This window comes from Artemia sp. Qi Xiang Cuo, chromosome 3, assembly GCF_049724085.1.
Source record: "Artemia sp. Qi Xiang Cuo chromosome 3, ASM4972408v1, whole genome shotgun sequence".
Classification (NCBI taxonomy): Eukaryota; Metazoa; Arthropoda; class Branchiopoda; order Anostraca; family Artemiidae; genus Artemia; species Artemia sp. Qi Xiang Cuo.
This window is the reverse complement of record NC_142796.1, coordinates 56,721,311-56,741,018: the sequence shown is the minus strand read 5'-3', so window position 1 is coordinate 56,741,018 and position 19,708 is coordinate 56,721,311. Positions and strand designations below refer to the sequence as shown.

Here is a 19,708-nt window from a genome sequence, read left to right as displayed (position 1 = left end):
GAAACTTTTTCTTCTTTGAGAAAACTCAGAACTGAAGTCTAACTTATTTCTCCTCTTCGAAAAAAAATTCAGGATAGGAGTTTAACATCATGCAAAGTGTCATTAACCTTCAAAACCTGTCTTTGCTGCATTAAAAACCCCCTCGGAACCAAGACAAATAGTGCGAGATTACGCCCTCATGACATGTAAATATTAGTTAACTACTTTTAAGTTAGGTTTATTTGGGTTAGGTTAGCCTGACCCACTCAAATATTTCTCTTTGCACGCATTCAGTGCTACTATAACTTTAATATGTGTGCACGCTTTCTTGGAATATTTCATCTGCAGCTTTTCCATGATGCACTTTTGTATGGTTTTTTTTTTCATCGAATCATCTTTAATCTCCTTTATGACAATGTGTGCTAGTTCTCTTTTTGTTTTACCTGTGGTTTTGTTGTCTATAATGACATTATGTTTACATAGGTCACAGTGTCAGCACCTTGATATGATATGCTTTATGATATTGATAGAAGAGTAGGGTTGTCTTCTTCTTGTCTCCTTTTGAAGGCTAATACTAGAAAGATGGCAATAGGAATTGTCAAAGGGTAATGTGTTTCCAGGAATATTAGCAAGAATTTGGCCTTCGTTGTCAACTAAAATTTTTAAACTAGCATTCTCTTTGCGCTCTATCATCTCTGGAAATGTCACTCTCGTATATCCACCATCAGCAATAGTGAGTTTTTTCGGTATTCCAAAGAAATTTAACTCCTTAGTGTCATGACAACGCGAGCATACATTTCCTATAAGATCATTATTAGCACTTGTTTCATAATTCAAGTATTTCTCATTGTCAGCATTCAATACGACAATAACTTTATCATGTGCACACGTTTTCTTCGATTATTTCATCTTCACTTTTTTTTTCTTATGTAAGATGTAGATGTATATCTCTCTAATATGCAAATAATACTGATCAAAAACATAGAATATACTAGCTAATTTAAATGATCAACCATAGATTACCACGGAGGTAGCCGCATACAAAATCTTGGAATTGTCTGATCTTTGGAGCGGAACTGGAGGAACCAGAATTTAGTGATCGGAGGGCAAAATTAGAGAATCCAGAACTGACATAGAGGGAACTGGACTTGGAGTTGGGGTCAGAAGGGCATTTATGGAGCTGGAATCGGTTTAACCGGGGTAGAAGACCGCAGAATCGGAGGTAAAACCGATATAACCTGGGTCAGAAGTAGGGGAAATGGAATTCAAGTCAAAGAATAATTTCGTTAAGAGTCAGAGGAAAATCTTAGAAAATTTTTATTTCTCACTTTATCAGTGAAAAATCCTCGAAAATTTTGCCTGTAATCTATGTTTTAAATTCTATTGATGCAAATTTAATTTTTTTAAAGAAAAAGGGGTGGTCGTGGGGGGGGGGGCTAGTTGCCCTCCAATCACTTTCGACTATTAAAAACGGCACTAGCCCTTTGAATTGCCAATCGAATGAGGCTTTTTTTTGAAGTTTCTACGACAACGCCATCTATAAAAACCCTATATTCCCCCAGGGCATAACTTAAAACCCTTGCCCTGAGGGTTGTGGGGGAGTTTCCTCCTCAAAAACATATTTTCTATCTGGAAATCAACTACCCTGATCAAAATGGCTATCTCAATATTTTTATTGGATATGTTTGGGGTAATGATGGGCGTGTGGGAGGGGGGCTTGTTGCCCTTCAATCACTTTTGACTATTAAAAAGGGCACTAGCCACTCCCATTTCCAATCGAATGAGCCATTTTCGTAGTTTCTACGACAATTCCTTTGATACGAAGTGCCTGGGTATGGAAGAAAAAAAAATAATACATTGTGGCAACATCGTTCTTTACTTAGGCAGCGCTATTGCGCTGCCTATGATTATTTCTTTTTATCTGGCTGTTCATCGGCTTTTTATTTGTTTTTATGCTGACAAATTTAATTTAGGTAGTGTCAGCCAGGGGCTGTCCCCTTTTAAATAGTGTTTACCGGATTACATGTTTCTTGTAGGGCACAAAGTGTAACATGCGTGATGAAGCAAGTGGTCCTTCGAAACATAGACCATATGATGAAGAGTACGCTCTCAAAGAAAAAAAATTAAATACATGGAAGCTTTTCTGCTTATCAAGGTATTTCGGGTCCATCAGATAGTAAAAAGTCTGAAACATTACTACCCATGAAATAAAGGGTGTCCTAGAGGGTTAGGGGGCAGGGCTATTTCCCTCTGATCACTTTTGAAAACGAACTGGAACTTTTAATTCCCAATCAACCGAGCCCCCTTCAAAGTTTATGCGACCACCTCTTCCATAAAAACTTATCTGGTCCGAGGGAATAACAACCCTTGTCCTCTGGTTCTGGGGGTTGTGTCAACCCTGTAGGTATTGTTATATGATCTTAATACTATTTTGAACAAGATAGCTATCTCGAAATTTTGATCGGATACCTTCGAGGAAAAGTGGGCGTGTGGGGAGCTAGTCACCCTCTGATCAATTTTTACTCTTCAACAATGAACTGGATTTTATATTTACAATCAAATGAACCTCCTAGAAATTTTATACTGCCACCCTTTCCATAAAAACCTTAAATCCCCCCAGGGCATAGCTTACAACTTTTTCCCCCGAGCTCTGGGGGCTGTGTCAACCCCAAAGGCATTGTTATATGATACTTGAACTATTTTGAACAGAATGGCTATCTCAAAATTTCGGTCGGATGCATTAGGGGAAAAGAGGGTGTGGTCACTTTTGATTTTTAAACAGAGAACTAGAGCTTTCAATCTTCAATCAAATGAGCCTCCTCCAAATTTCATACGACTACCCCTTCCATAAAAACCTTATATGCCCTTGGGGCAATACTTACAATCCTTACCCCCTAGCTCTGAGTGTTGTTCTAACCGCGAAGTTGTCGTTATATGATCTTTGAAACATATTGAACGAAATAACTATATAAAATTTGATCAGATACATTTCGGAAAAAGAGGACATAGGGTGGGGGGGCTAGTTGCCCTCCGATTACTTTTGACTCTTAAAAAAGAAACTACAACTTTCAATTTCCAGTCTAATGAGCCTCCTAAAAAGTTCAAACGACCTCCCGTCCCATATAAACCTTATATACCCCCGGGAATAACTTATAGCACTTGCTCCTGAGCTTTGGTGGCCTGTGTCGACCCAGTAGTTTCTATTATCTGATCTTTGGACTATTTTGAAGAAATGACTATGTCAAAATTCTGATCTGATGGATTTGGGAAGAAGAGGGCATCGGAGGGGGTAGTTGCCCTCCGACCACTTTTGACTCTTAAAAATGACACTAGAACGTTTGATTTCCTATCCAATGACACCCCTCTGAAGTTTATGCGACAACTCGTTCCACATGAAGTGCATCTGGGAGAAAAAACAAATAGTAAAACATTGAAGCCCTATGACCTTTAAAATAGGCAGCGCTATAGCGTTGCCTCTGATGGCCAGGATCAAACATTCTCCCTTTCACAATTATGAATCCTGCATTTCAACAACGGGGAAGTTACAAATTTTATAATCCTTGCTTCGAGGGATGTGGAGGCATAATTATCAGACCTTTTGACTATTTTTAACAAAATGTCTTTTTTTCAAAATTTTGATCAGTGTCAGGGAGGGAGCTCATAAGTGAGGTAAGTGGGCTAGTTGACCTCCGATCACTTTCAAACATCCCTTTGAAAATGCCTTGAAGGCTTCAGTTTGATACCCTCAGCCGAACCTCAGATGTTGCAGATAAGTCCTTTTGAAAATCAGCATGCACACAGTTTGCTTTGATTCTGATCAGTATCCCCCTCAACATTCCCTGACAGAAGGCACCAGTAAAATGAGTATTAGTTGCAGTCAAAGTCGCACGTAGTCGCAGACACAAGTAGTAGTTGAAGTCAGAAGTGGTCGCAGTCGCAAGTAATCTTAATCAAGGTCGCAAGTACGTGCAGTAGTAGTCGCAATTAGTAACAGTCACAAATGGCGACAGTTGCAGTCACAGTAGTAGCAGTAGTACTGGCCCTGAAAGTTTAAAGTTAATACCCTCGCCCGTTCCTGTTATATGACAGATAGGTCATTTTGGTAACCTTGATGCACATAGTGTCTTTTGATTTGATCCCTAAGCCTTCCCCTCCCAAAAAGATTTCCTCTCAATACCCTTAGCCTTTTTGGACACCTCCAAGATCAAATATTTCCCCCTTTTCTATTGATAAATCCGTTATGTAAAAAAGTGGCGAATTAAGTGATTTACGTTCATTGCCTTGGGGAGCTGTGAAGAGTATTGTATTCTCGGAGACATAATTACAAGACTTTTTGATTATTTTGAACGAAACAACTTTCCTAAACTTCTATCATTGTTGAGGAAGGGGCGTCTAAAAATTGTAAGGGGGGCTATTTGCCTTCCAATCACTCTTCAACATACCATGAAAATTTCGACTTAATACCCCCAGTTTTTCCTTAGATGATGCTGACACGCCTTTTTGACAACTAGTATGTACATAGTGTTTTGATTTTGTTTGACATCCCTCTAAACATTTCCTTGAAGTTTACCTTAATCACCAAGGTCTTTTTTGGAGACCCATGAGGATACATGCCTCCTTTTCCCAATATTTAAGCAATGGGCAACTCTTATAACTTACATGCCCCAGGGCTATGTAGGCTACTCAAATCCTGGAGTATAGTTCTTTTTTCTTTGGAATATTTTGAACAAAATGGCTATATCAAAATTTTAGATAGAATGTCTTTGTGTGAAAAAAGAGCGTGGGACGGGAGCATGCTACCCTCCAGTCAGTTTGACTCTTAAAAAGAACAAGAGAAATTTTGATTCCTAATCCAATGAGCCCCCTCCAAAGTCTATACGACTGCCCCTTCCATATAAAGTGGCTCTGGGAAAGAAAATAGTAATAATGTATTGCAGCCTAGGAGCTATTAATAGAGACAATGTTAGAGTGTTGCCTTTGAAAATCAAGCGTGGGAGAGGGGGATGGTTACCCTCCGATTGCTTTTAACTATTAAAAAGGGCGCTAGACTTTTAGATTTCTAGTCAAATGAGCCCCTTTCAAAGTTTAAGCGACCACCCATTCTATATAATGTGGCTCTGGGAAAAAATCAACAAACCATAATGATACCGAAAATTATATATTAAATCCGTATGGCTCTTCACTATAGGCAACTGTAGAGTGTTGCCTCTTGTTAGTGAGATATTATACTTGCTTATTATGCGATAGTTATACGATTTGTTATACGATAATGATACGCTTATTTGTCAGATTTATTTCTTAAAATCCCGAACCTGTTTGCGATGGTTATACAACCCACTATTTGAATGGAGACACGGTTGATGACATTGAATCTTAACCCAAGCTGTGCCAAGCAATTTTTTTTAAGCTGCAATTCGGACATGGGACATATATTGAAAGTAGACAAGATTTGTAAAGTTTGATATTTTTTATATTGACTTTTGTTTCTTAAGTGATGTTTTGACCGATGGCCATTTCTCCTAGTTTCGAAATTTCAAGAAATTTCTCCCAATTTCTTACGTCGTTCCTTTATCTCATCTCCATCGTCCATCATTGTATACTAATCTATCTCTAGTCATTTTAGGTACATATTTTTATTTTGTAACAAAATTCTTAGCACGTTTCTGAGTTTGAACCAAAAAGTTTAAATCTCCAGAGGACTTTAGGCTATAAGAGTAGCCTAACGACATGAAGGACAAGCCAAAACTTGGCCCAACACCGTCAAGTCTGATCTTTAGCCGATTGGCGGATTCCGGAGACACCGTCGCAGATGGGACCTACATGGCTCGAAATTATAGCCCCATTAGCCCAAGACCGTAACCTGTGGAATTCAACAGTCTGCCAGATCCTGTAACCAAGTAGAGATAGCTTGTGTCCTGATCTAAGTACAAGTAAGTGAGTACAATTTAAAGCGTAGAGGGTGGAATAGAAATCACTTTGCATGGACTCTTGATGTTTATACAAAGTAAGATAATTCTTATTTAGTATTTCGAAAGTAACGATTCCTTTATTTCTTGTAATATGTTGGTGATTTGCTTTAGAGGTCAGACAGAATGTTTATTTCAAAATAGTTTCCCCCATTCCTTAATCTCTAGAATGTAACTTGTAATAAAGATTAAAGTAAATGAAATACGATAAAAAAAAATGACACACAGTCTTCAACTCAATGCATGGCTAGAGTCCAAATATTGTGTAAAATGGTTTCTGGTAATGTAAGAAGCTATTTATGCTAACGTTAGCCAAAACTGTATGGAAAGGAATTATGATAACAATACATATGTGCTATTTTTAATCAGCTTTATATGCTGGTTTTAAATAGATAAAATTCACTTAGTTTAAGGTTGTCCTTCAATAGTTATGAGCCTGAGAAAATTTGCTTTATCTTTAAGATTGGAATTCAAAATCACCGAAAAGGTGAGTGATCTTAAATGAAATTTCACCATTAAATTCAGCATATCAGAAGACCTTTCTAGTGAGGCTTTAAGTCCCCACCATTTTTTTTTTTAAGGAGAAGAATGAATACGGATGTGTATTTATTTGTTTTATTGCTTGTTTTGTGTTTTTCTTTCCCAGGGGCGATTCGTATCGAACCAATGACAATATAATTTCAAAAGAAGGCTCAGTCTAAAGAAAACTGACAGTACCAGTGCTCTTTTTAAGTAGCAAAAAATGTTTATACTCTAAAGGGGCCTTTTTATCATTCTGTGGCACTAAAGAACAATACTGGCCCATGAGTTGCCGAAAAGCTAATGATTTAGAATAATGAGATAGCCTATCAGTTGAAATCATGCAAAACTGCACATTAAGCTTCCCAGTTTCAGAGGCAGTCTTGCCACGCAGGGGTGCCTTTGTTCCTAATGATGCACGTAGTACATGCCAAACCGGCAGTTAATATTGGTATTTATTTCAAAGCTTTATTTAACTAAGTTGATACGGCCATGCAATGCAACTTATTCGTTTGTTGTTGTTTTTTATTTAATTGATTGGAATGAAGATTTCTTCTTACGAAACCGAATTAGACAATTCAAACCAAATATGACCTAAATTTTAAACTGGCAATAAATATGGAAAAATTGCCATCTATTGATCCAAATCAAACAAGATTAAATTTAATTGTGGATTAATATAATTCCAGCGTGTATTGATTTTTTATTAGACATGTTTGTTTTTACAGATAGTAATCTTTTTTCCGGTTCATACACAAAAGAGGACCTTTACCCACCCTTCCCCGATGTCCAGATTTGTGATTTATTGTCTAATTTTCAGCGTGTTCTTGCATTAGATGATTTTATAAGGAAACCTTCAAAATATGAGGCTCATCCAAGACTAACTCTTTCGCATTATATTATTTCTATTATGCTTTTAACAAAAATCAAGCAGTATAAGATAGCCCTGTTCAATAATAAAACTTTAAAGATGGTGATAAATAGTAAAAAATCGAAGTTTCACATTAAATTATATTGTCTGGTAAGGGTAGCAGGATACTTCTTCATCAGGCATCTCGTAATGAGACTAAGGGCCATGAACAAGGCCGTATTCAGGAGGGTACAGTGTTTGACCTCTCCCCCCTCCTTGAACATTTTTCTCGACTCTTAAGAACGTAACAAATGTGCATATAAACAATTTTTTTATGCTTTTTTAATTTTTATCCCTGCACTCCCCCCCCCCAAAAAAAAGAAAATCCTTGATCCGCGCTCGGGCATAAATACAACTTATCATAGGAATTCATTTTGACGGATTGAACTGCTACGAAGAATTTATAGAAGGGATATCCATGTAGAATGAGGTGTAGAAGAATGAGCTAAATCTTGGAGGAAAATTTTGAAGTATTAGACACTGTCTCATGTTTATTAGGTCCCTAAATTTCAATATTTCACTAAACTTAGTAGATTTAAATCTAGCTGGAAAGTTTAATTTAGTTGTTTAGTTTACGTTTGTAGAAAATTAAATTTAGCTTCCTACGATAAAGAGAAACTTCAATCGGGTCTTTGGCACCTCGGTTGAACCCCTTTTGGATCTGAAGTCCGGGCAGCGGCTTGACGATTTTTGTGCCGAAGAAACTTCAATGTATCTAAAGTCTGAGATGTTCATTGCTTATTTCGATGCTAAGGACAAATCCATGAACAAGATGAGATAGTATGATGGTAAATCCATATACAAAGGGTGGTTACTTGTTAAAACCTTTATGCTAGGAAAAGTTTATTCAATAACTTAAATAGAAGAAAACGGGGAGTGAATATTCTTTGATGCTCTACCTACACCTGCTTCCCCCAAAAATTGTAAATGCATCAGGTATGTACTTTTGCTATAAAGTATCGATAAGGTTGTCGTAAGAGAAAAGGAAAAACAGCAAAAATTTTTCTTGTGGCCCGAATCCTGTGAATAAAAATTCAAATAGTCAGTGTGGGTCCATGTTTTGGTTAAATTTTGTATCAATCAAATGGTTTTGAAGGTTGAAGGAAAGAGGGGAGGTATAGATGGTTGACATCTTAATGTATAATTGCCAACTGGATATTAGGGACATAGGGAAGCATGCCCGTGTGTCAAAGCATCACAGTAAGAGCAATTGGAAGGAAAGAAAAAAGGAGGTTGTCTTTGACGAAGCATCACAGAAAGAGCACATAAAGAGAAGAGTAAGAAAATAAAGAGGAACGGAATAAGTGGTTAAAATGTTAAGGAGTAATTGCCAGCAGTGTGCAAGAAATGTGTGGAAGCATGTCCGTGTGACAAAGTATCACAGAGGGAGCAATGGGATAGTGGAATATCGGCGAGCTTTGGGAAGACAATTTCGCAAAAAATAAATGTGTTTACATTGAGGTTCGAATTATTCTTTTTGTGAGAGTTTCTTTATTTAATTTTTTGTTTGTTTTACGTCTGTATGACCCATGTTGCTTTTGTGTTGAATATATCATATTAATGATACAATAGTTCATTCTGGTTCTTATTAAGATTGTTGCGCGGTTAATCTTAAATATAAGTAGCAAGCCTAATTCCTGATTTTTAAGGAGAAAAACCTTAAAAAAGGTTCCAAAAATTGCTTTTACTAATCAATAAAAACAATGTCAATACAAATTGAATAGAAATCAATTTAAAAAAAAAACTTTTTTCCGCAAAAGTAGTTTTCCAAAGAAAAGTGAAGATCTACATTACAACAAGGCAAGGAGAAATAAAGTCAAATAATAATTTAAGCTTAAAATAAACATAGATCACTATCAACAAATAAATGAGAGTCAAAACGAATAGAAATTACAGTAAATAATAAAGTTAAACTTAAAACAAGCAGAAATGACCACAAACAGGAGAAGGACTAATTTTTCAAGCCTCTTTAAGCTTTTTTTTTAACTCACATAAATTCATTTTTGCAATGAACTTCTTTCCTTAAAATTTAACAAAATAATAATTACTATTCCTGAATCAGATTCAAATGGTGATTCCTCCTCACTTGACTGTTTTGTTTCAAATCTCATTTAAATTTTACGCTACTGTGTGCTAGGGTTTGTTCTTTACTAAGTTGTTGCAACCATGATTGGTCATGGTCATTCCTAAGGATTTTACCACATACTGCTTCCTAGTTGCTGCGACTCCTATTTCTGAGACACACCAAATTAATATTTACTAGATTGTTTTGGTACTTGTAGGTTATTGGAAACACACTCGCTTAGGTTACATCTCAGAAAACCGGTTTCATAGCTACAAAAACAAGTGATGGATTCTACAATGCATTGGACTTAGACAGAATGCATTGGACTTGTATAATTAGGGATATATATTTGCACATTAGGGGTGGGATTGGGGTTAGGTTAGGTTACGTTAAGTTGGGTTAGGCTAATTTAGGTTTCCATAATTTTGTTTCTAAAGTATTACTTTATGATTAAGTTTTGTTATTTTTCATTGGCTTCAACCTAACTTAGCTTTTTGGGTGTGTTTCCAATAACTGACAAGTATCGTTCTTTTATATTTTAAGAATGTGAAACTATCTTTTAAAAATTCAAAACTTATAATAGTAGTTACATCATAATAATCGTATATTATAATCCTGGTTAATCTTTCTTCCATGACTTCGCTATAGTTATGCTAATGACCTAATACCGCCAAAACTGGCCCTGCCTAGGTACACTTATGGCTATAGGTCTTGATAAGCTCTTTTCGTTGCTTTGCTGTTATGTTACACAAGGTTCTGAAAGAAATTGATAAATTTAACAATATAAAACATTCAAGTAACGTCACAATATAAATTCAGCTTTCATGTTCGACTAAAAGTAAAATTCTCTAAAACTATTTACTAAAATTTATCAAAAATGGGTTCTTTTCAATACCTATCTTAAAATGTATTTTAAATTTAATAAACAGAAAGACTACATTGGTTTCAAACTGAACTTTTTATGCTAGGAACAGAGAATTTTAAAAGAAATCAAACAGTTCGTGGTAACGAAATGTAAGTAAGGAGCGACGCGGCTCAATAGTAGAATCGCCTTATTATGCTGATTCCAAACATGCAAGATTCATTGAGTTTAGTGTTACCCATATAAGGCTACCCATCAAAACCTGAGGAAATTTGTATGGTTTTTGAAAAAGGGGAGAAACGCCCCCTAAAGTTCAAAGAATCTTAGTGAAAATCACATCCTCAGATTCAGCGTAAGCAGTGTTATTATAACAGTTTCGAGCAGAGTTTCCCCCCATATAGCTATAATATATTCGATCAGAGTGTCCCCCCATATAGCTATAATATATTCGAGCAGAATGTCCCCCCATATAGCTATAATATATTCGAGCAGAGTGTCCCCCCATATAGCTATAATATATTCAAGCAGAGTGTCCCCCCATATAGCTATAATATATTCGAGCAGAGTGTCCCCCCTATAGCTATAATATATTCAAGCAGAGTGTCCCCCCATACATCTATAATATATTCGAGCAGAGCGTCCCCCCATATAGCTATAATATATTCGAGCAGAGTGTCCCCCCATATAGCTATAATATATTCGAGCAGAGTCTCCCTCCATATAGCTATAATATATTCAAGCAGAGTGTCTCCGCATATAGCTATAATATATTCGAGCAGAGTGTCCCCCCATATAGCTATAATATATTCAAGCAGCGTGTCCCCCCATATAGCTATGATATATTCGAGCAGAGTGTCCCCCCATATAGCTATAATATATTCGAGCAGAGTGTCCCCCCATATAGCTATAATATATTCGAGCAGAGTCTCCCTCCATATAGCTATAATATATTCAAGCAGAGTGTCTCCCCATATAGCTATAATATATTCGAGCAGAGTGTCCCCCCATATAGCTATAATATATTCAAGCAGAGTGTCCCCCCATATAGCTATGACAGTTACAACGAGGGTGTCCCCCATGTAGCTATAACAGTTTCAAGCGGACAGTATCCTTTTTTATAATAATATATATATAGGCGGGCAGTACACATACCATACAAGCGGACAATCCCCTCACCATACAACAAGACACGTATTTTGTTAATTAAAGGTATGTTATGTTAATGTTTTTATGGCTATTGTTGTTATGTTATGTTGCTGTTGTTATATGGCTATTGTTGGTTTTGTTATGTTAATGTTGTTTGATGGCTATTTTTGACATGTTATGTTGATGTTGTTTCATTGTTATTGTTGTTATTTTATGTTGATGTTATGTTATGCTGATGTTATTTTATGTTTGTTATGTTATGTTGTTTGATGGTTATGTTATGATGATATTGTTTCATGGTTATTTTGATGTTAAGTTATGTTGTTTCATGGTTATGTTATGTTGATGTTATGTTATGTTGGTTATGTTATGTTAATGTTATTTGACGGTTATTGTTATTATGTTATGTTGATATTGTTTCATGGTTATGTTATGTTATGGTGGTTATGTTATCTTAATGTTGTTTGACGGCTATTGTTGTTATGTTATGTTGATGTTATTTCATGGTTATTTTGATGTTATGTTATGTTATTTAATATTTTTATTTGGGCGATTCTCAACTGTGTTCGGTATAATACACAACTACCATTTGAACAGTGTTGTAAGGTCCCCTACCCCAACCCCAAGGAACCCTCCCCCAACTCCTGCCCCTAACACTCCCCCTCCCCAACTCCCTCCAACCTCCCTCCATCCGATCCCCTCATCTGGTCCCCCCCTCCACTTTTTTTTAACATGATATATTTTTTTAACTTTTTTTTACGTCTCTTAGAATGACATGTAACATACTTACTACATAAAAAAATCACATTTATCACATTTATTATTTTCCGAACTCAAAATGAGAATCATATAGAAATGTTAATCGTGACTTTTAGTAATAGAAAAATAATGTTTTAGTGACCATTCTTTTTTGGACAGTTTTTTTTTACAGTTCTTTTTTGATAGTTTTTTTCAACTTTTTTTTACATGACTAAAAATCAGCACTCAACATGTTCCATCAACAAATTGTTTTCACGAGGAAAAAATAAAAAAAATCAATGTACAAAATTCACGAAGAAAAAAAAACAACATGCAATAAGTTTCCCGAATAAAAAAATAAACATGCAACAAGTTCCATGAACAAATCCAGTTTCATTTGGATAAAAATCAATGCATAGGTTTCACAAAGATTAAAATCAACATGTAACAAGGTTCATGAAGAAAAACCAGCATGCAACAAGTTACACATGCAAAAAAATCAGCGCGCAACAAGTTCCATGGAGAAAATCAGCTTCAAGAGGAGAGAAATCAATGTGCAAGTTTCTCAATGAGAAAAGTCAACATGCAACAAGTTACACAAACCAAAAAAAAATGCAACAAGTTCCATTAACAAAATCAGCACGCAACAAGTTCCTTGAACAAAATCAGTTTCATGAGGAGAAAAATCAGTGTACGAGTTTCGCAAAGAGAAAAAAAAAATTAACATGCGACGAGTTTCACGAACAAAAAAAAACAGTCAGCACACAAAAAATATCCACGATCAAAAAAATATGCATGCAGTATGTTCCGTGAACAAAATTAGTTTCAAGAGGAGAAAAAATCAATGTAAATGTATCACGAAGAGAAAAAATCAACCTGGAATAAGCTTCACGAATAAAAAAAACAGCATGAAACAAGTTCCACGAACAAAAAACAATCAGCACGCAACAGCATCCATTGACAATATCAGTTTCGCGAAGAGAATTATCAATGTACAAGTTTCGAGAAGTAAATAAACGAAATTACACTGCAACACGGTTCACGAACAAAAGATCATCAATCAACAAGTTACACGAACATAAATCAGCGTGTAACAAAATCCATGAACAAAACCAGTTTTATCAATGAGGAAAATCATTATAGAAGTTTCATGAAGAGAAAAATCAACATTTAAAATGGATCACGAACAATGAAATATGCATGTAATAAGTTCCATGAACAAAATTAGTTTCACTAGGTAGAAAAACAATCAATGTACTTGTTTCACGAAGAGAAAAAATAAACATGCAACAAGTCTCAGGAATAAAAACCAGCACGTAACAAGTTCCACGAAAAAAATCAGTTTAACTGGGAGAAAAATCAGTTTTTAAATTTCGCGAAGAGAAAATATCAGCATGCAATAAGTTTCACGAAGAAAAATCAGCACTCAGCAAGTTCCACAGGCATAAATCAGCACGGTCAAGTTCCATGAACAAAATTGGCGTCAATAGAAGAAAAAAAAATTAATGACCAAGTTTTACGAAGAGAAAAATCAATATGCGACAAGTTTCACGAACAGAAAACCATCATGCAACAAGCTCCTTGAACAAAATCAGTTTCACGAGGAGAAAAATCAGTGTACATATTTAATGAAAAGAAAAAAATCAACATGCAACAAATTTGACGAACGAAAAAAAAAATCAGCATGCGATAAGTTCCTTGAACAAATCAGTTTCACGAGGAGAAAAGTCAGTGTACCCGTTTCGCAAAGAGAAAAAAAAATCAACATGTTACAAGTTTCACGAACAAAAAAAAACAGTCAGCACACAAAAAAAATCCACGATTAAAACATATGCATTCCATAAACAAAGTATGTTCCATGAACAAAATTGGTTTCAGGAGGAGAAAAAAAATCAATTTAAATGTTTTACGAAGAGAAAAAATCAACCTACAACCAGTTTCACGAATAAAAAACAGCAAGCAACAAGTTCCATGAACCAAAAACAATGCGCAAGCAAAAAATTCCATTCATAAAATCAGTTTCACGAAGAGAAAAATCAAATCAGTTTCACGAGGTGAAAAATCAATGTAAAAGTTTCGCGAAGAGAAAAAAACAGGATGCAACAAATTTCACAAACAAAACAAAAATCATCACTCAACAAATTCCACGAACATAAATCAGCACGCAACAAGTTCCAAAATCAGCATACATCAAGTTTCAAGAAGAAAAATCAGCACTCAAGAACCTCCACAAACATAAATCAGCACGGTCAAGTTCCATGAACAAAATTGGCTTCAAGACAAGAAAAAAATCAATGTGCAAGATTCACGAAGAGAAAAATTTACATGGAACAAATTTCATGAACAAAAAACCATCATTCAACAAGTTCCATGAACAACAATCAGTTTCACATTGAGAAAAATCAGTGTATAAGTTTCGCGAAGAGAAAAAAGCAACATGCGACAAGTTTCACGAACAAAAAAAATCAGCACGCAATAAGTTCCAGAATCAGAAAAATCTGCATGCAGTATGTTCCGTGGACAAAATTAGTTTTAGGAGGAGAAAAAAATCAATGTACATGTTTCACGAAGAGAAAAAATCAACATGCATCAAGTTTTACGAATAAAAAACAGCATCTAACAAGTTCCACGAACTAAAAAAAACAATCAGCACGCAACAAGTTCCATTAACAAAATCAGTTTCACGAGGTAAAAAAAACAATGTACAAATTTTGCAAAGAGAAAAAAAAACAGGCTGCAACAAGTTCCACAAACCAAAAAAAATCATCCCTCAACAAGTTTCACGAACATAAATAAGCACGCAACAATTTCCATGAACAAAACCAGTTTTCTCAATGAGAAAAACCATTGTAGATGTTTCAAAAAGAGCAAAATCAATAAGTAACATGAAACATGAGCATAGAATATGCATGCAATAAGTTCCATGAACAAAATCAGTTTCACTATGCGGAAAACAAATTAAGTTTCATGAACAAAAAGACATCATACAGCAAGTTTTATGAACAACAATCATCACGCAACAAGTTCCTTGAACAAAACCTGTTTCACGAGGAGAAAAATCTGTGTACGAGTTTCGCGAAGAGAAAAAAATCAACATGTAACAAGTTTCACGAATAAAAAAAACAGTCAGCACAAAATAAAAAATCCACGATAAAAAAAATCTGCATGCAGTATGTTCCATGAACAAAATTAGTTTCAGGAGGAGAAAAAAAATCAATGCACATGTTTCACGAAGAAAAAAATCAACCTGCAACAAGTTTCACGAATGTTTTCAAGTTTCAAGTTCCACAAACAAAAAAACAATCAGCATGCAACAACGTCCATTAACAAAATCAGTTTCACGAAGCGAAAAATCAATGTACAAGTTTCGAAAAGAGAATAAACAAAATCACACTGCAAGACGTTTCACGAACAAAACATCATCACTCAACAAGTTCCACGAACATAAATCAGCGTGCAACAAGTTCCATGAACAAAACCAGCTTTCTCATGAACAAAACCAGCATGAGGAAAATCATGGTAGAAGTTTCACGAAGAGAAAAATCAACATTTAACATGGATCACGAACAAAAAAATATGCATGCAATAAGTTCCATGAGTAAAATTAGTTTCACTAGGTAGAAAAAAAAATCAATGTACTTGTTTCATGAAGAGAAAAATAAACAAGCAACAAGTTTCAGGAATAAAAAATCAGCAAGTAACAATTTCCACGAACAAAATCAGTTTAACGGGGAGAAAATCATTGTTTAAGTTTCGCGAAGAAACAAATTCGGCATGCAACAAGTTCCACGAAGAAAAATTCAGCATGCAACAAGTTCCACGAAGAAAAATCAGCACTCAACAAGTTCCACAAACATAAATCAGCACGGGCAAGTTCCTAGAACAAAATTGGCTTCATGAGAAGAAAAAAAATGAATGTGCAAGTTTCACGAAGAGAAAATCAACATGCAACAAGTTTCATGAACAAAAAACCATCATGCAACGAGTTCCATGAACAACAATCAGGACGCAACAAGTTCCTTGAACAAAATCACTTTCACGAGGAGAAAAATCAGTATACAAGTTTCGCAAAGAGAAGAAAAAGTAACATGCAACAAGTTTCACTAACAAAAAAAAACTCAGAACGCAATTAGTTCAAGAATCAGAAAAATATGCATGCAGTATGTTCCACAGACAAAATTAGTTTTAGGAGGGGAAAAAATCAATTTACATGTTTCACAATGAGAAAATATAAACATGCACCAAGTTTCACGAATAAAAACAGGATGCAACATGTTCCACAAACTAAAAAAAACAATCAGCACGAACAAGTTCCATTAAAAAAATCGGTTTCAGGAGGTTAAAAATCAATTTACAAGTTTCGCGAAGAGAAAAAAAAACAGGATGCAACAAGTTTCACAAACAAAAAAAATCATCACTCAACAAATTCCACGAACATAAATCGGCATGCAACAAGTTCCAAAAACAGCATGCATCAAGTTTCACGAAGAAAAATCAGCACTCAACAAGCTCCACAAACATAAATCAGCACGGTCAAGTTCCATGAACAAAATTGGCTTCAAGACAAGAAAAAAATCAATGTGCAAGTTTCCCAAAGAGAAAAATCAACATGCAACAAATTTCATGAACAAAAAACCATCATGCAACAAGTTCCTTGAACAATAATCAGTTTCACAAGGAGAAAAATCAGTGTACAAGTTTCACGAAGAGAAAAAAGCAACATGCAATAAGTTTCACGAACAATTAAAAATCAGCACGCAACAAGTTCCAGAATCAGAAAAATATGCATGCAGTATGTTCCATGGACAAAATTAGTTTTAGGAGGAGAAAAAAAAATCATTGTATATTTTTCACTAAGAGAAAAAATCAACATGCAACAAGTTTCACAAATGAAAAACAGCATGCAACAAGTTCCCCGAGCTAAAAGAAAACAATCAACACGCAACAAGTTCCATTAACAAAACCAATTTCACGAGGTGAAAAATCAAATTAAAAGTTTCGCAAAGAGAAAAAAAACAGTATGCAACAAGTTTCACAAACAAAACAAAAATCATCACTGAACAAATTCCATGAACATAAATCAGCATGCAACAAGCTCCAAAAACAGCATGCAAAAAGTTTCACGAAGAAAAATCAGCACTCACCAAGTTCCACAAACATAAATAGGCAGGGGCAGGTTCCTCCAACAAATTTAGCTTCAAGAGAAGGAAAAAATTAATGTGCAAGTTTGAGGAAGAGAAAAATCAGCTTGCAAAAAGTTTCATGAACAAGAAACCATTCATGCCACAAGTTTTATGAACTATGATCAGCACGCAACAAGTTCCTTGAACAAAATCACTTTCACGAGGAGAAAAATCAGTGTACAAGTTTCGCGAAGAGAAAAAAGCAACATGCAATAAGTTTCGCGAAAAATAATCCAGCAGGCAGCAAGTTTCAGAAACAAAAAGCAGCACTCAACGTCAAGGCCGTATCCAGGGGGGGGGGGGTATACCTGGTTTGACACCCCCCCCCCCCCTAAATTTTTGACCGAGTCGAAAATAAGTCGAAAATTAGTAAAACCTAGGTGAAAATCAGTAAAATTAGTCTGAGATTAAACTGAGTCAAAAATTAGTAACCCCCCCCCCCCGAAAAAAAAACTGGATCCACCCTTACTCAACATGTTCCAAGATCAAAATCACTTTCACGAGGAAAAAATCAATCTACAATCTTCACGAAGAGAAAAAACAACATGCAACCAGCTTCACGAAACAAAAAAACTTTGGTAATCCACAAGTAAATCAACATGCAACCAGTTTCACGAAAAAAAAATAAAAAGAGCGTGCAACCGGGTGCCTGCAGCCAACCTAAAATACCACCCTTTTTTCAAATAAATGCCTTCAAGTTAGGTTCAATTAGGTTCACTTGGCGTGGCGCGCCAAGTGAACTTTTTTGTTTGTGAAACTTGTTGCATCCTGTTTTTCGTCTCTTCGCGAAATTTTTGTATTGATTTTTCACCTCGTGAAACTGATTTCGTTAATGGAACTTGTAGCGTGCTGATTGTTTTTTTTAGTTCGTGGAACATGTTGCGTCCTGTTTTTATTCGTGAAACTTGGTGCAAGTTGATTTTTTCTCTTTGTGAAACATGTACATTGATTTTTTTCTCCTCCTAAAACTAATTTTTTCCTGTGGAACATACTGCATGCATATTTTTCTGATTCTTGAACTAATTGCATGCTGATTTTTTTTTGTTCGTGAAACTTGTTGCATGTTGCTTTTTCTTCTCTTAGCAAAACTTGTACACTGATTTTTCTCCTCGTGAAACTGATTTTGTTCAAGAAACTTGTTGCGTGCTGATTGTTGTTCATGGAACTTGTTGCATGATGGTTTTTGTTCATGAAACGTGTTGCATGTTTACATTCTTTTCTTGAAACTTTTACATTGATTTTTTTTTCTTCTCTTGAAGCCAATTTTGTTCGAGGAACTTGCCCGTGCTGATTTATGTTTGTGGAACTTGTTGAGTGCTGATTTTTCTTCCTGGAACTTGTTGCTTGCTAAATTTTTTTCGTGGAACTTGTTGCATTTTGAATTTTTTTCTTCGCGAAACTTAAACAATGATTTTTTTCCCCGTTAAGCTGATTTTGTTCATGGAACTTGTTGCGTGCTGATTTTTTATTCGAGAAAGGTGATACATGTTTTTTTTCCTTTTGTGAAACAAGTACATTGATTTTTTTTTCTAACAATCGCAACTAATTTTGTTCGAGGAACTTAGTACATGCATACTTTTTTGTTCGTGATCCCTGTTGACCATTGATTTTTCTACTCGTAAAATTTCTAAAATGATTATCATCTTTGAAAAAACTGGTTTTGTTCATGGGACTTGTTGCACGCAGATTTTTGTTCGAGGAACTTGTTGAGCGATTATCTTTTGTTCGTTGAAACGTGTTGCAGTGTGATTTTGTTTCTTCTCTTCTCGAAACTTGTACATTGATTTTTTGCTTCGTGAAACTGATTTTGTTAATGGAAGTTGTTGCATGCTGATTGTTTTTTTTGTTTGTGGAACTTGTTACTTGCTGTTTTTTTATTCGTGAAACTTGTTGCAGGTTGATTTTTTTCTTCCTGAAACATGTACATTGATATTTTTCTCCTCCTGAAACTAATTTTGTTCATGGTACATAGTGCATGCATATTTTTTTATCGTGGATTTTTTTTGTGTGCAGCCTGTTTTTTTCTCTTCGCAAAACTTGTACATTGATTTTTTTTACCTCGTGAAACTGATTTTGTTAATGGAACTTGTTACGTGCTGATTGTTTTTTTTTTAGTTCGTAGAACTTGTTGCATGCTGTTTTTTATTCGTAAAACTTGATACGTGTTGATTTTTTCTCTTCGTAAAACATGTAAATTGATTTTTTTATCCTCCTAAAACTAATTTTGTTCATGGAACATACTGCCTGCATATTTTTCTGATTCTGGAACTTGTTGGGTGCTGATTTTGTTTTGTTCGTGAAACTTGTTGCATGTTGCACTTTTCTCTTCGCGAAACTTGT

General features: G+C 35.3%; 1 protein-coding gene and 1 long non-coding RNA gene across 2 annotated transcripts in view; one reads left to right on the top strand and one right to left on the bottom strand.

Moving 5' to 3' along the window:
* Nucleotides 1-19,708, bottom strand: part of LOC148954318 (uncharacterized) — a 52,209-nt gene that overhangs the window by 20,900 nt on the left and 11,601 nt on the right. The window lies entirely within an intron of this gene.
* The window catches only part of LOC148954316 (uncharacterized), a 178,439-nt gene continuing 165,112 nt past the window's right edge, over nt 6,382-19,708 (top strand). The window contains exon 1 of the long non-coding RNA XR_016141505.1: nt 6,382-6,432. This is a non-coding gene — a long non-coding RNA (uncharacterized LOC148954316). The remainder of the gene's footprint in view (nt 6,433-19,708) is intronic.